Source organism: Octopus sinensis, linkage group LG2 (assembly GCF_006345805.1).
Source record: "Octopus sinensis linkage group LG2, ASM634580v1, whole genome shotgun sequence".
In the NCBI taxonomy this organism is placed as follows: domain Eukaryota; kingdom Metazoa; phylum Mollusca; class Cephalopoda; order Octopoda; family Octopodidae; genus Octopus; species Octopus sinensis.
The window spans coordinates 112,406,193-112,413,203 of NC_042998.1; positions in this window are offsets into that span (position 1 = coordinate 112,406,193).

Consider the following 7,011-nt stretch of genomic DNA (forward strand, 5'->3'; position numbering starts at 1 on the left):
TGTGTATGTGTTTGTATATAGGTAGGTAGGTAGGTAGGTAGGTAGGTAGGTAGGTAGGCAGGCAGGCAGGTAGGCAGGTAGGTATGTAGGTAGGTAGGTAGGTAGGTTGTGATATTCAGTCCTGCTCATTGACCATGGGTTTACCCCGTCCATGGCACAATCGGTTAGCGTAAATACGTGCACCAACAATTTACACATATAAGTCGACAACGGATGCTAAGGTTTCATCAAGCAGTCGAAATAATCGATGAAAAAGAGCTGAAGTTAGATAGCTAGAGAGACAGAGACAGAGACAGAAAGACAGACAAACAGAGATATCTTTTCTTTTACCTTTTACTTGTTTCAGTCATTAGACTTGAAAAAGTTTAGCCGGACGAATCGACCCCCAGTACTTGATTTTCTTTTTAAGCTTAATACTTATGCTATCGGTCTTTTTGCTTAACCACTAAGTTACGGGGGCATAAACACACAGACGATGAAGAAGAGGGAGGAGGAGGGGGAGGAGAAAGAAGAAGAAGAAGAGAAGAAGAAGAAGAAGAAGAAGAAGAAGAAGAAGAAGAAACAACTAAAGCAGCGGGTAATAGATAGATAGATATATTTCTTTACTACCCACAAGGGACTAAACACAGAGGGGACAAACAAGGACAGACAAACGGATTAAGTCGATTACATCGACCCCAGTGCGTAACTGGTACTTAATTTATCGACCCTGAAAGGATGAAAGGTAAAGTCGACCTCGGCGGAATTTGAACCCAGAACGTAACAGCAGACAAAATACGACTAAGCATTTCGCCCGGCGTGCTAACGTTTCTACCAGCTCGCCAGATAGACAGATGCATATATGGATAGATGGATGGATATTTGTATATTTATTTCACCTACATTCAAAGTATTTAATCGTTTTTTTTTTTCAAATTTTAGCAGTTTAGAGTCTTTAGTGATATTTTTCTTCATAAGCCCTTATGAATCATCTCTAACCTGTTAAAACGTTTATGCTGTCATCAAAAATACAGTGTTTCATAGTTATAAAATAATTGGAAATAACCTTCATAGGCCCCACATGTCCCCTATTAAGGCTGCTCATTGTCTACTCAAGCACAAGTTACAATTTGGCTCCTCGCTTTTAATGTGGAACCAAAAAGTAAACTTTTTCAATTTGAAATGATTGGTTGCCAATGCACCCTGCTAGTATGTTTAACTGCTTTAAACTGAAAGCGTTCGGGTTCACTGATTTAGAAAACAAGTTCAGTATTTTGACTCGTCAAGTTAACATTTTAAGTTGAGTAACAGCTGTTTGCACTGTTAATCAGCCATGACTGTTAGTGAAAAAAAATATGATGCCTCATTAAAAAAATGACTGAAACCGGTAGATGTTCTATCTATCTATCTATCTATCTATCTATCTATATATATATATATTATATATATATATATATATTATATATATATATATATATTATATATATATATATCTGTCAATCTATCTGTCTGTCTATCTATCTATTTATCTATCTATCTATATATCTATCTATCTATCTATCTATCTATCTATCTATCTATCTATCTATCTATCTATCTACTTGTCTATCTGTTTGTCTATCTATCTATCTATCTATCTATCTATCTATCTATCTATATTTTTCTTTCTTTTCTCGTTCATTTTCTTTCTCATACTGTGTATTTCGTGCTCTTTATTTGCCTTCGAGTGTATTTCTCTTTCTGTTCATCACATACTCATAACAATTTGTATGTATGTGTGTGTGCGTGTGTGTGAGTAAATATGTACATGTATTAATGCATGTGTGAATGAACAACACATATATATATATAAATATGTGTGTGTGCGTGTGTGTGTGTGTGTGAGTATCTATACACACGTGTGTGTACGTATGCATGTAAATAAGTATGCGTTTATATATCAATTATGTATCTGTAGTTGCATGGGTCGTAGCTATAACGTACTTGTGGGTATTAATTATGAAACACCTGCAAAATGTTTGATATTTCTGTTTAGAGAATATTAAAATATTCACGTTTGTGGAAATATAGCCATTCGTTATTATATTCAAACTTTCACAAATAGAATAATTCATAGTCAAAATTCAGTAGTTTTATCTCCTGTAGTGCGTTAGCAATTTTTACCTATACTCTGGGTTCGAGCATGTCCCAGAATGCCGCAGATGCATACACACACACAGAGACATATACACACGCACATACATGTGTGAATATGTCATTCTTCTAGAACTCCTTTAAACAAAACTTCCGGATTTTTTTTTTTTTCTAAATTTGTCTCTCCTAATTTTTTAATAATATGCAAATATGGTGACCGCAAGTAAAAATGTGTCTTCAAAGGTCTTAGAAAAAAGTTTCCAATAATTTAGTATTTTTATTGCAGAAAAATGAATGGTTAAATACTGTGAATGTTTAAAGATTGGTTTCAAATTTTGTTACAAGGTTCACAGTTACGAGGGCGAGGGTAAGTCGATAACATCGACCCAACTTATCAGCTGGTACTTATTTTATCGACCCCGAAAGGATGAAAGGCAATGTCGACCTCAGCGGAATTTGAACTCAGAACGTAAAGAGGAACGAAGTACCTATTTCTTTACTACCCACAAGGGGCTAAACAAAGAGGGGACAAACAAGGACAGACAAACTGGTACTTAATTTATCGACCCCGAAAGGATGAATGGCAAAGTCGACCTCGGCGGAATTTGAACTCAGAACGTAGCGGCAGACGAAATACTGCTAAGCATTTCGTCCGTCGTGCTAACGTTTCTGTCAGCTCGCCGCCTTTCAGAGGGACGAAATACCTATTTCTTTACTACCCTCAAGGGGCTAAACGCAGAGAGGATAAACAAGGACAGACAAACGGATTAAGTCGATTATATCGACTCCAGTGCGTAACTGATACTTATTTAATCGACCCCGAAAGGATGAAAGGCAAAGTCGACTTCGGCGGAATTTGAACTCAGAACGTAACGGCTACGCATTTCGCCCGGCGTGCTAACGTTTCTGCCAGCTCACCGCCTTGAATGTTTAAATATTACAATGGTGTTATCAACACTTTGTTTTCTAAAGAAAAGTTATCGTAATTGGAGGAGAAAGGGGAAGGTTTACAGTATGTAGCAGGGCCGATGGACTTGATGTGAAGCCTGAACACCAGTATGATGGTGAAGCTTAAATAAAGAGCAGAGTGGACAGGGAAAGAATTCCAGGTGGCTGCTTCGGGACAAGAATGACTGAATAAACAAAATGATTAGAGGAGGTTTAATGACTGAGCAAAGTGATTATAAGAGGTGATAAGAAGAGATGCAGGTGTATCGGTGAATTGGATGTTGGTCGTACGTGGTTTCCTAGTTTAAAGTTGTGGTAGAAGAAACGGGAGAAAAAACATTTGTAATAATGTTGGTGAGTGAGAATTTGTCACTCAGCACCAAATCTGTCACCAGCGCCAATTAGTAGCAAATATCTCCTCAACATCAGATCTTCATGGCGTTTGTAAGCATTTTCCCGTTTGATCTTTTAAACAAGCTGATTGTGGGATATGTCCTGATTCCACCGGAGAAAATAACCGTTTAGAAGAAATTGGAGTATTTTTCTTTGTATAGTTCAAGAAATTACTGTCAACAACTTTTATTTGTGTTTTGCTCATAATTTGTTAAAATTGTAATTTCCTACAATGTTTGGTTACATTCAGGTTGTTTGAGGGAAAAGTGTATATCTGGATAAATTTCTTCTTTGGAGGGAAGTAAGTATTATTATTTTGCCTTTTTTTCCTGTTTTTTTTTTGTTATGGTTTATTTTGTTGCTACTCTTGGTTTTTTTAGTTGTGCTTTTTTTTCTTTTGTCTCATGAAGTTCTGCGACTCTTTCTTATGGCTTGTATTTAGAACTTTTTATCCAATTGACAAGTAAAAATGGGAAGCAAGGAAAACACTTGAAATAATAATAATAATAATAATAAGAGAGAACAGGTTTATTAATTAAAAGTTGTCCTAAACATCTCCATATTCGCCTCTTTCCACCTGCTTACTCATCAGTCACTACATTGTTACATTGTCCTGGAAACATTAGTTGAGACATCTTGTCTAAAGTTTGTATATAATGCAAGGGCAAAATGTGGGGCTTTAGTTTCCTTATAAGTATGTGTGTGCACGCGCATGTGTGTGCACGCGCATGTGTGTGCACGCGCATGTGTGTGTGTGTGTGTGTGTGCGTGTGTGTGTGTGTTGTGTGTGTATGTGTGTGTGTGTGTGTGTGTGTGTGTGCGCGTGTGTGTGTGTGTGTGTGTGTGTTTGCTATGACAAGCCAGTTAGCCCTTGACGATTTCCACAATTCTTTTTATAAATTCGTGGCTGAAAAGCGTCCTGTAAAATATAAAAATCTTGTAAACTACCAAATAGTTAAAATCCTTTCTATATTTTCTGTTCCTTCCCACCCATTATGAAGCTTTCCCAACACAACTTTACTGGAATATTTTCCTTGTTATAGTGTATGATTTACTGTTGGTTGAATTTATTTTTCAATATTTTAGGGTCTATAAAATAAGTACCAGTTAAGCACTGGGGTGGATGTAATCGACATTACCCCTACCTCAAAATTTCAGGCCTTGCGCCTACAGTCGAAAGGGTATTACTGCGTAATTTGGCGGTGAACTCGCAGAATCGTTAGCATGCCTGACAAAATGCTTAGAAGTATTTCATCCGTCTTTACATTTTGAGTTCAAATTTCGCGGAGGTCGAGTTTGCTTTTTATCCTTTCGAGGTCGATGAAATAACTATTAGTCAAGTATTGAGGTCGATGTAATCGATTAGCCCTTACCCCAAATTCCAGGCCTTTTGCCCATAATAGAAAGAATATTACAACGTAATTTTTCGTCTGTCTTTACATTTCTGAATTCATATCCCGTCCAGGTCAACTTTACGTTTCATCCTTTCGGGGTCGATCACATAAGAACCAGCTGAATTCTGGGGTTGATGTAATCGACTAGCCCCCTTCTCCAAAACTTTCAGGCCCTGTGCCTATTATAGGAAGGATATTACTTCTTAATTAGGCGGCGAGCTGGCAGAATCGTTAACACGTCAGGCAACATGATTAGCAGCATTTTGTCCGCCTTTGCATAATGCGTTGAAATTCCGCCCAGGTCGACTTTGCCTTTCATCATTTCGGAGTCGATAAAATAACTAACAGTCCAGCACGGGTCGATGTAATCGACTGGCAGCTTCCCCCAAATTTTCAGGCCTTGTACCTACAGGAGAAAGGCGACTATTACTACGCTATTCCTTTTTGATTTAATGATAGTTTGTTAGCGTAAAGCAGTTTCGAACTTAAGCTTTTGAATTCATATTTAATGTAGAATCTCCGGAAATTTTCGCCAGCCTTCATATGCAGTTGGTGTGAGTGAACTCATTGTTCGTCTTGAACCTTATGATGATGTCTATGTTTGATTCTGCGGTGCAGAATATTGGTATTTTTTCTCTAATATTGTTAACCACCTGGGTGGCTTACATTGGATAACTTTTTTACCAGATGTCTAGGTATCGCTTAAAAACTGCTTCAGACAAAGAGAGACAGAATTATAATTATTGGCAACAACATTCATTACATCTTCTCATATTGTCTCTAAGTATATCACTAATAAAGTTTAATGTGCCTGTTATACTCATTCCAAAGATACTTCAGAAAAATAGGAAAACACTCCTCAACTTGCTATTGTAGAGCGTACTTAAGCAATATATACGCTCGCGAGCGTGTGCGTTCGGCAGTTATTTCTGCCAGATCAGTTATATAGGGATGTATGTATGTAGTGATGATGTTAGCAATAAATTTAGTTATCTCTGGATATTTTTTCCACTGTTTCCTTTAGCATGTTTTTTTAGTACTATTTTTTTAAATCAACTAATATTACAAAAGTTGGAAAACTATTATCCTTTGTGAAAACATTTTTCTGACTAAGAAAGAGGCCGGCTTTCAAAGCTATTTACATGTGAATTAATTTACATCAGCTGGCAGCTGGTATCTACATATGTGCATGATTTTTGCTCCCTATTTGGCTTATTGAGTTTATACTGGAATGATGTTTTTATTAGAATACTCCACCAATAGTCTTTATTTTTAAAGGAGTAGAAAAATTCTGGTATGTCCTGATGTGCCCTTGGCATGCCAATCCTTCCTGCGTCTAGCGTTGTAGAGTAAGAATCAATGTCATGTTCCATCAGATGTTAACATTTTGCATATATTTTTGAACAGATGATGGTATTTGTATGTTCTACACAAAGGTGACATTTTCTCAACTGATGTAGCACATTCAACTTTTCTAAGACCACGTGGAAGTTTAGAAGCATTTTTATCTCTCTCGTTGATCATATATATTTAGTTATTATCTCCCATTCCTGAAAAGCAGGTTCTGGAGACCCAACTACTTCTGTCAATGTTGTTAACAATCTCGAGTTTGGGGAGTATGTATTATGCATGCATGTATGTGTATACACACACATATGTATATGAATGTATGTTTGCATGTATGTATGTGTTTCCATGTATGCATGTATATATTTATTCAGTTTATTTCAAGATTTCTTGCCAATAAAGAACCGGTTTCTAACCTAGATCCAATGCTCCTTCATTGAAATTTCAACATCAACAACAGGGTGTTTTTGTATATATGTATGTATGTATGTATGTATGTATGTATGTATGTGTGCATATATTATGTATGTATGTATGCCTGTATGTATGCATGTATGTATGCATGCATGTATGCATGTATGTATGCATGTGCAGATTTGTAAGTATGTATGTGCAGACTTGTATGTTTTATGTGTGTATTCTCATGCATATAGTTGCATATCTAGACATGCTCATATATATTTAAATGAAAAACTTCTGGAAAGTTTTACAGATTTTTACAGTTCCAGCGATGGAATGGATCTGTAGACTTCGAATTAGCCTTCTCCTTTCTGGTTTTGAGAAGCATAATTTCTCAAGATTGATAATTTAGGCAGTA